General features: G+C 37.7%; 1 protein-coding gene and 1 long non-coding RNA gene across 3 annotated transcripts in view; both read right to left on the bottom strand.

The window, feature by feature from the left end:
* The window catches only part of SLC25A21 (solute carrier family 25 member 21), a 254,886-nt gene that overhangs the window by 115,073 nt on the left and 127,287 nt on the right, over window positions 1-12,526 (bottom strand). The gene's annotated exons all lie outside the window — the stretch shown is intronic.
* On the bottom strand, window positions 11,028-12,441 carry LOC133625648 (uncharacterized). Its single transcript, XR_009818944.1, has 2 exons — window positions 12,305-12,441; window positions 11,028-11,258 (listed from the first exon to the last, which is right to left on the bottom strand). It is a non-coding gene; the product is annotated as an uncharacterized LOC133625648 (long non-coding RNA).

Genomic DNA, 12,526 nt, shown 5'->3' on the forward strand with positions numbered 1-12,526 from the left:
AGACAACCTCCTACAGTGCAGAAATCATTATGCACCCTTCTCCCCTTGTTACTTGTTTCCCTGGAATAACACTGTCACTGGAGAAAAACAACAGAAAGGAGACTAGTGGCAATAGAAAATGTGGCAATAAATGCATCAGACACTGTATATTGTATAGTGGTAAGAGCTGGTATTTATTTTGGCTTTTACATTAATATAGTTACAATGTAAGAAATGATCATAAATATTTTATGTGCACTATGCATTTCCTTCTGAGAATATATGTCTAACAGAAAGAATCTTGTGTTGATCTTTGTATCCTAATAAAAACAATGAGAAATTCCTCTTAAATCTGCTTGTCAGCTGGCTAAAACAATTTGACAAAATGAAGCATAGAACCTCTTCCTGATTGTAACAACACTATTTAAGCAACCAATGCATGGAAATCCCTGTAGTCAGTTCTACATAGGCTAATTACTATTACCATGCTGTCTTATTCCACCTTCACAGACACATAAAGCTTTTATGTAAGTGTATATCTCCCTCAGAAAAGCCTACAAAATGCTAGGTTCACTGTGATACTTGTGGCCGGCAAGGCCCACTCCTTTCCTAGAGAGGAAGTTCATGTATTGTGCCCAGCCCAATTGTGGTATGTGTAAAGTAAGCTTGAAGGAAAACTATACAACACTGTGCACAGACTATGCTGGAAAAGATCTGCATATTCACAGAACCACAAAGTCGCCTTCTCTTAAGAAAGTAACACTTATTTCAACTATTTCCCAAGATTCTGTTTAGTGATATGGTAATGAGCTCCTCACAAACATTAATTAACCTTTTAGTTAATGAGTCAAATCAATGCTTTCTTTAGAAAATGTGAAGAAGTGGAAAGTTACTCCAAAAAGTACTCCATAATGGCAATACTGCATTTATGAGTCATTCTTCCTTAGAGACCTTGTCTACACTAAGAAAATATACTAGAAAACATGTTAATTAAACAAGATGTAAAATATAATTTTTCCCTTGGTGCAGACAAGGATGTGTGTTTAAAAATGTGTTAGCTGATCACAATTAATTCCAGGAGGAGCTCTTGGTTTACCATCGTTACCTAATACATTTTAGAAGAATGCCTTTGCATACCTAGAGCAGGAGCTGGGCTGTGTGCAACATCTTGTTGGGTAAGAGTTCCTTAATAGATGAAACCTGTCAGTGTAGCATTGCTCTCTGGTAACTGATGAATAGCAGAGTTGGGAACAGGGATCATTTGGTTTTCAAAAAAACCCTAGGTCTGCAGCAGCTGATGGAAATTTCTGATGTTTGGCCTGTGGTATTTGTGCTGAAAGTAGTCAGTGTTCTCGGAGGTCTCTCCATGAAGACAATTCAAACTGTTGAATTTATAGTGGATTCTTGATTGTATAGGAAACTAGTGTTTTAATTTTCAAGGTTTCAAGTAAAGCTTACCCAAGTGATGAAGAATCACATTTTAGATGTGTAGTACACAGGAATAGGAAGCGAGTGTTTTGGGCAGCATATTAGCTAGACTGATTGTTGCTCAGATGTAAATCTCCATCAGATTCTTAAGTCACAATCCACAGCTTTAACTAGAAATGTGTTTATGCTCAATACTCAGAGAGTCCATGCTACTCATCTTTGATGCTGTCAATGCCTAACTAGTATATGCAAGATTTCACTGCTCCCTGCCCAGCTAAAGAAAGAATCATTATTACCAGATGGTAACTTGTTCAGTTCTATTGCAAACACAAGAGAACAGTAATGATATTTTTTTTGCTAAACTTGAAAATTGGATTACAGTAGTAAGGTGAATAAAGACAGAAAATGGTATAGATCACCTTAAATAGTCATGCTGTGAATACAAGATACTAAAATTTTAGTTGTGATTATACTTGGGCAGACATGAACAAACTGTATAGCCTTTGGAAGGGTAAATTTCTTCTTGTGATGATACATGCATATACAAGTACTGGGATGTTACTGTAGCAGTAAACCAACAGGTACAATGCAGCATTTATCAGTAAGGAACATATTGTGAAGGTCTTAATGTTTGTCTTGTTTCTCCCAGGTTCTTTGTTAAAAAAAAAAAAAAATTAAAAGTTTCTAAAAAACCTAAGGTTATCCTGATTGATAACAGACTAAACATGAGCCAGCAATGTGCCCTCATGGCCAAGGCCAATGGCATTCTGGGATGCATCAAGAAGAGGGTGGCCAGAAGATCAAGAGAGATTCTTCTCCCCGTCTACTCTGCCCTGGTGAGGCCTCATCTGGAGTCCTGTGTCCAGTTCTGGGCTCCTCAGCTCAAGAGGGACAGAGAACTTCTGAACAGAGTCCAGCGCAGGGCCACAAAGATGATCAGGGGAATGGAATATCTTTCATATGAGGAAAGGCTGCGGGAACTGGGGCTGTTTAGTCTGGAGGAGACTGAGGGGGGATATTATTAACATTTACAAATATCTAAAGGGTAGGTGTCAGGAGGTTGGGACATCCTTTTTTTTTCTATAGTAGCTAGTAACAGGACAAGGGGTAATGGGATGAAGGAACATAAAAAGTTCCACTTAAATATAAGAAAAAAACCTATTTCACCGTGAGAGTGACGGAGCAGTGGCACAGGCTGCCCAGAGGGGTTGTGGAGTCTCCTTCCTTGGAAGTCTTCAAAACCCACCTGGACATGTTCCTATGCGACCTGATCTAGGTGAACCTGCTTCTGCAGGGGTGTTGGACTAGATGATCTCTAGAGGTCCCTTCCAACCCCTACCATTCTATGATTCTATGATTTAGTCCCCTTTTTGAATTATGTTTATCGGATCTTTAAATTGAAGATAGATAGTCCTATCAAACGACTGTACTTCCCTTTCACAGTAGTTCTACCACAATAAGGGAGTTTTTTTTTCAGTCTAACACACAGCCAAGCTGATACACATAGCTTCAATGTAAATGAAACAAGTATGCTAGCCAAAACAATGAGTCCTCAATCTACAACACAGAAACATAGAATCATAGAATCATTCCAACCCCTACCATTCTATGATTCTCCACAACCCCCCTGAGCAGCCTGTGCCAGGGCTCCGTCACTCTCATGACGAAATAGTTTTTTCTTATGTTTAAGTGGAACTTTTTGTGTTCCAGCTTCATCCCATTACCCCTTGTCCTGTTACTCTCTACTATAGAAAAAAGGGATGTCCCAACCTCCTGACCCACCCTTTAGATATTTATAAATGTTAATAAGATCACCCTTAATCTCCTCCAGACTAAACAGCCCCAGTTCCCGCAGTCTTTCTTCGTATGAAAGATGTTCTATGCCCTTGATCATCTTGGTGGCCCTGAGCTGGACTCTCTCCAGCAGCTCACTGTCCCTCTTGAGCTGAGGAGCACAGAACTGGACACAGGACTCCAGATGAGGCCTCACCAGGGCAGAGTAGAGGGGAGAAGAACCTCCCTCGACCTGCTGGCTACACTCTTCTTGATGCATCCCAGGATGCCACTGGCCTTCTTGGCCACAAGGGCACATTGCTGGCTCATATTTAGTTTACTATCAATCAGGACTCCCAGGTCTCTCTCTGCAGAGCTGCTCTCCAGCAGTTCAACCCCCAGCCTGTACTGGTGCATGGGATTGTTCCTTCCCAGATGCAGGACTCTGCACTTGTCCTTGTTGAACCTCATGAGGTTCCTCTCTGCCCAACTCTCAAGCGGGTCGAGATCCCACTGAATGGCAGCACAGCCTTCTGGGGAATCAGCCAGTCCTCCCAGTTTGGTGTCATCAGCCAACTTGCTGAGGGTACACTCTGTCCCTCGTCCAGGTCGTTGATGAAGATGTTGAACAAGACTGGCCCCAGAATCGATCCCTGTGGAACTCCACTGGCCACAGGCCTCCAACTTGACTCTGTGCCATTGATCACCACTCTCTGGGCTCTGTCATTCAGCCAGCTCTTGATCCACCTCATCCAAGCCACACTGCCTGAGCTTTCTGATGAGGATGTTGTGGGAGACAGTGTCAAAAGCCTTGCTGAAGTCAAGGTAGATGACATCTGCTGCTCTCCCCTCATCTAGCCAGCCAGTTATGCACTCACAGAAGGATCTCAGATTGGTCGAACAGGATTTCCCCTTGGTGAAGCCGTGTTGACTCCCCCTGATAACCATCTTATCCTTCATATGTTCAGTGATAACATTCAGGATGAGTTGTTCCACCACTTTTCCAGGGATGGAGGTGAGGCTGACCGGCCTGTGGTTTCCTGGGTCGTCCTTCCTGCCCTTTTTGAAGACTGGCGTAACATTGGCCTTTCTGCAGCGCTCAGGCACCTCACCTGTCCTCTATGATTGTTCAAAAATGATGGGGAGAGGCTTAGCAATCACATCAGCCAGCTCTCTCAGCACTCTAGGATGCATCCCATCAGGACCCATTGACTTATGAGCCTTAAGCTTGGCCAACAAGTCTTTAACCTTTTCTTCTTCCACCGAGGGCAACTCCTCTACTGTCCTGGCCGTCCTGTTATCCTTGCTGGACTGGGCTTCCTGAGTGTCGGCCTTGGCCGTAAAGACTGAAGCAAAGGCGGCATTCAGTACTTCGGCCCTCTCTGCATCCTCAGTCACCAGGGCACCCTCAGCATTTAGCAGCAGGCCCACATTACCCCTCACCATCCTTCTGCTGCTGATGTACTTGAAAAATGCCTTATTGCTGTCCTAAACTTCCCTGGCTAAATTTAATTCTAGAAGGGCTCTAGCCTTCCCAGTTGCACCCCTGAATGCCCTGGCAATGTTCCTATACTCTTCCCAAGAAGCCAGCCCCTGCTTCCACAACATGTACTTGTCTTACTCTGAGCATGATTCTGTAATAATTTACCAATGTATTTCTTGTCTCTGGGTAAAAAAATTCTCTATCTTTTATGTTTAAAGTATACATACAGTCTACTACATCTACATTTCTTTGAAAAAAACCATTCTTCCAGGCTTCAATAGCATACGGCACTTTTGTAGGCAACCAATTGTAACTGCACTACTCACATACAGATTTTTTTGAGATAAAGTGACACCTAGAAATGTTCTTTGTATGGTAAGACCTGTGAAATTAGCTTTTCTGGCATAGTCAAAAAGGCAGTTGACGTGACCATTTTAAAACTCAGACTTTTCACACATTTACTTGATTTTAAAATAACAAATCTGTTCCAGTGGGCTTGAATATCATGCAGAATTTGACTGTGTATCAAACAATGAAACATGTAGGTACTGACATAAGAGATAATGGAGCAAAACACAACCCACAATATAAAATGCAAACATTTTTTCTAAGTTCTTAAATATTATTGAGGTATATGTCTCCAGAATTTATAATTTAAAATATTCCAGGAATTTGTTTCACAATAATTTGCAAATTCTATTCCTATTTACAAAATAATAATATAAAAATGAAGATGCCTATTCTCCGAAAATATTCAAAATTGGACTCATAAATATTTCTGGGTAAAGTAACTTTTTCCAAAATGACTATCAATAAGAGTTGCTCATATAGCCAACTAACTTTTATTTCATTTTTTTACATCCTTTACTAATGTTGTATTGACATTAAAGCTTTGACTTATAAAATAAACACTTGCAATTTACAAACTTAAGTATCTGAGTCTCAAGACACAAGTGAAAGGCTATATATTGTGTAAATTCTCCATAAATTTTTCAGTAAGTATTACGTGCTATTATGTCACTCACATATGACATTCTTTCCATCATGTGTGTCTGAAAAGGAAGTTTTTAAAAACATGATTGAAGGGACCACTGAGGTCAGCACCAGGTTACACAATGTTTCTGTCACTACAGCTTTAGATATTTCAATGCATATTGAATCAATATTCTTGCAATGAAAATGTGTAACCTATATTTTCTCTGCTGTTATAGTAAAATGTTTCTCAATAAACTTGTTTTCATAAGAAGTTTGCCCATTCATATGCCCCAGAGCTGTTGTAATCTTCATTCCTAGTGCTGATCTAAGAGCATGAACATTATTCTATTTCTTGACACATTTAAAGTTCTCTAATGAATAAAGAAAACAGCTTATGGCTGCTTGGACTGTCACTTGATTGCCCTGGAGGGCTTTAATGTCTTTAAAATAGGCCTCCTAGTTTGTATTTAACTACCTTGCCCACAGAGGTCCAAGGGGTAGAGGAGATCAAAGATGTGCTGGAAACATAAAAAGCAGCTGTCCTTCATTTACCTTTAATTAGCTACATCTGACCAGATTCTTTATGGCCTCTTTGTCACACATTCAACATTCTATGAACCTTCTGACCTGTCCTTAAGGACTGCACTGTTACAAAGTTTTCAACAAAATATACATTTAAAATATTAAATATAGGACTTCAAAAAAGTCTTTGGTATCACTATGGAAATATTACCTGAAACAAAATTATTTTGGATTTATCTGAAAAAGTTACAAAGTTCTCAGTATTTGGAGAATAAAAATGGAATTCCAGGGCTTAGATCTAGTTATTTACGGATCTTTGTGTACTATTCAACATTGCAATGTGTAAACATCACACAATAAGGTATCTTAAAGAAAACTGAAAGGCAAGCAAACATCTCTTTGTCTAGCACAGTATGCTGCATTTCCAGGAGCAGTGGCACTCTTTGTAAAGAAAGTCACATACCCGCACTCCCTAGTACCACTTTTTATGTACATCCCATTACTTACAGACCTCTCTACTCAGCACATAATGTACACTAGTTTCCAGTAGGATTTTGACTCAGGAGAAAGTTCTGTCATTGTTGCAGGATCAATAAGCAGTTCTTGTACATTATAGTCCTATAGTCAGGGCTGTTCTAAACGCCTGTATCAGCAAACTAAGACCCCTATGGTATAAAGAAGCCATTTAATACAGCAGCTAGACTGTATGCTAAATGACTCAAGTTTCTGGTATTTGATCACACAGGGTATTATATAAAGTCACTGAGATGGATGGAGAGCACCTTTTTGAATTCTCTAGATTTTGGGTTAGGTCCTTACACAAACAATTAGTTAATAATAGAAAAAAATCTAAATAAAAGAAAATATAGAAAGCAGAAAGGTTTTGGAAACTGATTCTGTAGTCTAAACTGCCCCTTGATCTCTTTCTATGTAAGTAATTGCAATCTGCAAACTCCATATTCTTTTCCTAATGTCAATGTTCTAGTCTTCTCTAAGAAACTTTTAATCGCATTTCCAAACAAGTTAGCATGCCTTCAAAGACAGCCATGGTGAGGTACATAAACAGTCAAGCAGCCTGCCTCAATAAATGTACCGCAAGCATGTCCAGAAGCCAAACTTCATTCTTCAAGAAAAGTCTATACTATGACCAGTATGCAGAAGTAACTTTCTCCCAAACTATGAATCTTGGGGGATTGTTATTACACCTCAACTTTACTCTTCACAAAGTTCTTTACTAGTATCATACAGACAGTTTGATCCAAACTGTATAGTTGAAAACCAGGCTTATTCATCATTTATTTCAAGAAACTTGCAGCTCCCATTTAAGATTTGTTTTAAAACAGGAGTCAAATCTACTTCCATGTATAACTAAAGAAGAAACATGCATAAACAAAATAAAACCAAAGGGATTTGAAAACCAGCTCAACATGCTTACTTTCATCACATATTTCCTAAAGTTAAGAATAACTGAATACTTACTAATGAGATACTGATTTTTTTTTTCATCTTTTGTACCATCAATTTAAATACATATTGAAGTGTCTAGATGTATGAATAATGAAATGACAGTACCATCTCAGGTGAAGAAAGTAAATAGAAATGGACATAATGAAGTTGAATATGTCATATGGATAATGGTAATTTTCTATGCATTTCTATATGTTAATGCTGAAAATATATCATCTTTGCATGGGACACTCCTTGGGCCCAAAAATTTCAAACTAGAACTCTATACAAAAAGTATTAAAATTCAAAGAAAAGCTTGCCCAAAGACAACCTAACAGCAGGAATGGAAATGTTCCTACAACATTATCATTTTATATAATGTAGATGAAAACCTTTTTTTTCTTCTGAATCGATGAACATGATCTCTGAGTAATATTTTACACAAAATATAACCAAAAATGTAAAGTGTATATGCTGCAGAACACTACTTATGACTCAGAACTTATGTTTCAAATCAGTGATATCACTCCATATGTAGTACATGGAAATACATGAACCTTGTCAATAACAATAGCTAAGTTGCCATCAGGGGAAAGTTCGGTTTTGGATGGCCCTTGCCTGAAGAGTGAGGCAGCTGATCACAAATAAATCAAGAATTTCAGAACTAGCTTATAATGGGATGTAGGTTTGAACAATTGCTGTAAGTAGCATAAAAAATTGTGTCTGTTTTAGTTTTGCAAAGTGGCTTTCTGGCACCGTTTTTGTTAATTTCTATTTGAATGACTTCTGAAAGAGTTGTGGTTCAAGATAGCTGGAACAACTTTTTCCTAACCTCTCCACTACTTGCTGCAATTGAAATTTAATATTCTTGGTTTTTCCCTTGGCTGTAAAACAACTCCATGGTTGATAAGGCTTTATAAAAGTTTTATGAAAACCTAAACCATCTTTAGTTTCCTGTCTAGTGGAAATATATTTATAATGCAATCCAAAAGCATAGGTAGTAAGTTCATTCCAGATGGCTACTGGAAAATCTTCTTGAAGCAAGCTCTTTTTTCTGTTTAACAATGCACAGTACTTAAAAGCGTATTTAAGACTTTTTCTTTCCATTTCAATTGCTATAATTTAGACAAATTACATCATCTTTATTAATGTTTATCTTTAATATTTTAGATTAAATTTAATAGGATTCTATTTTACTGGGAAAAACAGTGACAAAGCTATCATGTATAACTGATGCTTTCTAACCAAAACCAGTGTCACAAAAGAAAACCTTAATCTTTTACAAAGCCAAAATCAGCTATTTCACAAATGTGGACTGAAGGTGTTCTTCTTCATTATGCGAGACGGGAGTGACCAGACACAAATATGATGTGCATCGACTCCAGATTTACTGTCACATAATCATCACTTATATACTTTTTCCAAATGCTGTATCCGTGCTACAATTCATGGCAATTAGTTAATACTAAGGATCACGCGCTGTGCCTAAGGCCTCAAAGCTTCATTTTTGTAACAACTTAGACACCATCCTTATTGTACTTAAAACAACAATCTTATTGTGCCTAAAATATCATCTCATCTATTTGTCCTTCAGTTAGTTTTCTCTCACACTAGACTATGGTTATGCTTACCTTACATTTTACTTAACTTTATACTATTGTTAGTTACATATGCTACAATTTGTTAGTCACATACATGCGATCACACAATGCTTAATTGAATGCTCTATTCTATCTTCTAACAATGCTTAATTTAATGCTCTATCCTGTCTTCTTGTTTTGACCATGTCTCTGTTAGTAGTTTTGACTTCCTCCCTGCTCCAGCTTGCTGTCACATAGGCATTCTTCTCTTTTCTTTTTCTGCTGCCGACGGTGATTCAAAGATGAACTGCTAACTTTCTCCGTCTTTGTCTAACTACATAACGTTCATTATAGCCCAGACCCCAACAGTGGATCCTTGTAGTAAATATTTCACTTAATTATAAAAACTCCAAACATTATGGTTGTAGAAGCTTAGTTTTCATCCAGTGTTTGAATATTCCTGAGATTTTGGAATACATTGTTTGTTGGGATTTTTTGGCCTATATCTATAACTGATTATAACATTAGACAATGACAAAAGAATATATTTCTGTTAGGTTGAGCTAGTGCTGTTTTAAGATTTGAATCTTCATTAGAAATTTTGTACTTATCATTTGCAGGCAGTCCTCGTCAATTTCATAGTACTTTACAAGGATAACTAAAAATGTTGTAATTTTGCAGTACAAACAACAAAAAAAAAATCTCATATTTGATTTCCACTGAAGCTTGTAAACATTTTTTATCTAAGTGGAGACAGGGTCAAATTCCAAATGATGTCTCAAGAAGACTATATTCAACCTTTATGTATCAAAGCAAAGTAGTAGTACAGTAGACATAGTTCTGCAAAGGGATCTAAAACTGTTATGCATCTTTCTTCTACAAACTCCCAGCAATAATAATGATACTTACTATAAGATTACAATACCAACATTAACGAGGCCTAAAATAAGTGCTTTGCATAAAAAGATATTCAGGACCCAGTCCCATGCTTGTTAAAATGGAAGCAGCTTCCTAGCATTTCAGAGACATCAGCTAATGCATACCACTAAGGACCAAGACTCTTGGTGCCAGGGCTACTAAAACGCAATGACTTATTATGAAGTATCTGTGGGCAGAATAAAAAAAGAGATGACATTTTCTTGAACATGATTTTCTTGAACACAGTGATGTCAAATATTCTAGGGTCTTCCACATGAATTTTTAGCTGAATTCTGTGTGGCAACAGGTGGTGACAGCACCACTATTTTGTGTTATTTTAGCAGTCACTGGTCTTCCCAGTATTTTTCACCGCTCCCATTTGCTGGCAGTATATCATGGCAAAGTTTCAAGAGAAATCTACTACAAAGCTGTGTGTTAACTGGGAAATGTCAACATACAAAGCCATGTCTAGAATTAACCTGTCTTTAACATTTACAGGCATACACACCCTCTCTTTCCAAAACTTAATTACATCATCAGCTTGCCAGCATTAAAAAATCCAAACCAAAACAAAACCAGCAAAGAACAAAAAGAAGATGAAAAGGTGTAGCTGTATTTAATGCAAAGATAAAGCATTAATCCTCCTGCAGAGGCACAGGCGCTGGTATTACTGAACTTGCCAAGTCACAAATGTCTTAAAAACATAACATAACCACCAGTTAAGAAGGAATAATTTTCCACTGTAACTGTGAGGCCTCACCACCAGCAACTGTATTGATAGATAATTTCAACTTCTTGCTCTAAGAAAATACATGGGTTTTAATGGTCAGGTAGCAAATGCCCTTGTTCTAATAAGTATCTCACAGAAGATGCATTTTCTTCATTAATTTTTATAAAAGAACAAAATGAATCCACAAAACAAATGAGGATCCTATAATCCTGTTGTTTATTTCTTTAATACAACCTCTAATCACTGACAGATAGTCAAATATATGTCAAGTAAAAAAGGACAACGATAGTTATCAAGTTAGCATAGGTATTTTTAGAAGGACTTCATCCTCAGCAGAGAATGGTTCTGCCATGGCATAGTGGTCCACACTACTGTTGATGCTAAGAGGGAAGCTCTATATCCCTTAGCCATGTCCATCCTTTCCCTGTAAAAATATGGTTATCAGTCAGGTCATGTAACACAATCAGCATCTGAAAAGCATTCTACAGATCAAGTTTTTTGTATTTAAACAGTGGACGCCCTGGAATCTGCACTGCAAAGACAATCCTTAATTGTCTAAATATGTCTTCTCTCAACATGATCTTGAACTAGGCAGTACAATCCATCCACTTCACATTACCATTAAAAACTCCAGGAAAATTAGAGTTCCTGTATTGTAAGTTCAAGTATGGTCTTCTTCTTAAGCTGTGAAAGTGGTAGACCTGCAAAATCCACTCTGTGAAGATCAGAATCAGTCTGAGTGTTTGCGTGAAAAAATTATGGCATTTGCTTCTACACAATGACATCAAAAAAGCTAAAATTTCCTGCAAAGTTTCTAAAGACACAACATTTTACATTATGATTAGAGGACTGTGAATAAAAGACTCATCTTTCTATTTAATTCCATTTAGCTATCTTGTAATGTCTATATTTGTAATTAATTAAGCACAACAGAAATGAGTGATAAGATAAAGCAATTAGTGCTGAGGCCCCAAAACACCAGCATTACTTACACTCTTACTTAAAACCAGATTTTGTTTTATTCTCTGGTTTGATTTGAACCCTTTTTCCTTGTTAAGAGTTTGGAGAGTGCTTGGTGAACTGATAGCAGAGCAGACAGCTTTGGTTCACTGAAAATGGAGGGGAAAGGTGTTTTGTAAAACAGTGAATACCACATTTATTTATTTTCTCGAACTACCAGTGAACACACTCTGCTCTGCTTCAGAGCTAATTCTCTGACCAGTTTTGATGCGATATCAAAGAAAAAGAAGAGGAAAACTGTCTTTTGATCTCCCATGTAACTCATCTACCAGTCTTATATCAATGGCAGTATGACAGCACCATGGATTCAGGACAGGCTGCTGTGTGATACTGATGTCTAATTAGAGTCTAGTTCCATAATGTAGTGGAGTTTTGCTGTGTCAGGAAGACACTGTTATTTTCTGTTTCAAAAATTTTCTCAAAGTTCCTTGTTTTCATGGTTTTCTGTACCTTCTGGCAGTCAGCCATATAAGATGTTGGCAGTATGTAGATTTGGAAGTCCACTAGCCGGGCAGCCTTTACATGGAGTGGGGGAATGAAGCTAATTTATATCTGTAAAAGTCTGTAACAGGAGGAAGTCATGGGAAAACTCTAAAATTGGAAGAAAGAAAACAGAATTCAGTAATGTCAAGTAGCATTTGTATATGGAATTACACACAAGGTCTTATGTAA

The sequence above is a fragment of the Colius striatus genome, chromosome 6 (genome assembly GCF_028858725.1).
Source record: "Colius striatus isolate bColStr4 chromosome 6, bColStr4.1.hap1, whole genome shotgun sequence".
In the NCBI taxonomy this organism is placed as follows: domain Eukaryota; kingdom Metazoa; phylum Chordata; class Aves; order Coliiformes; family Coliidae; genus Colius; species Colius striatus.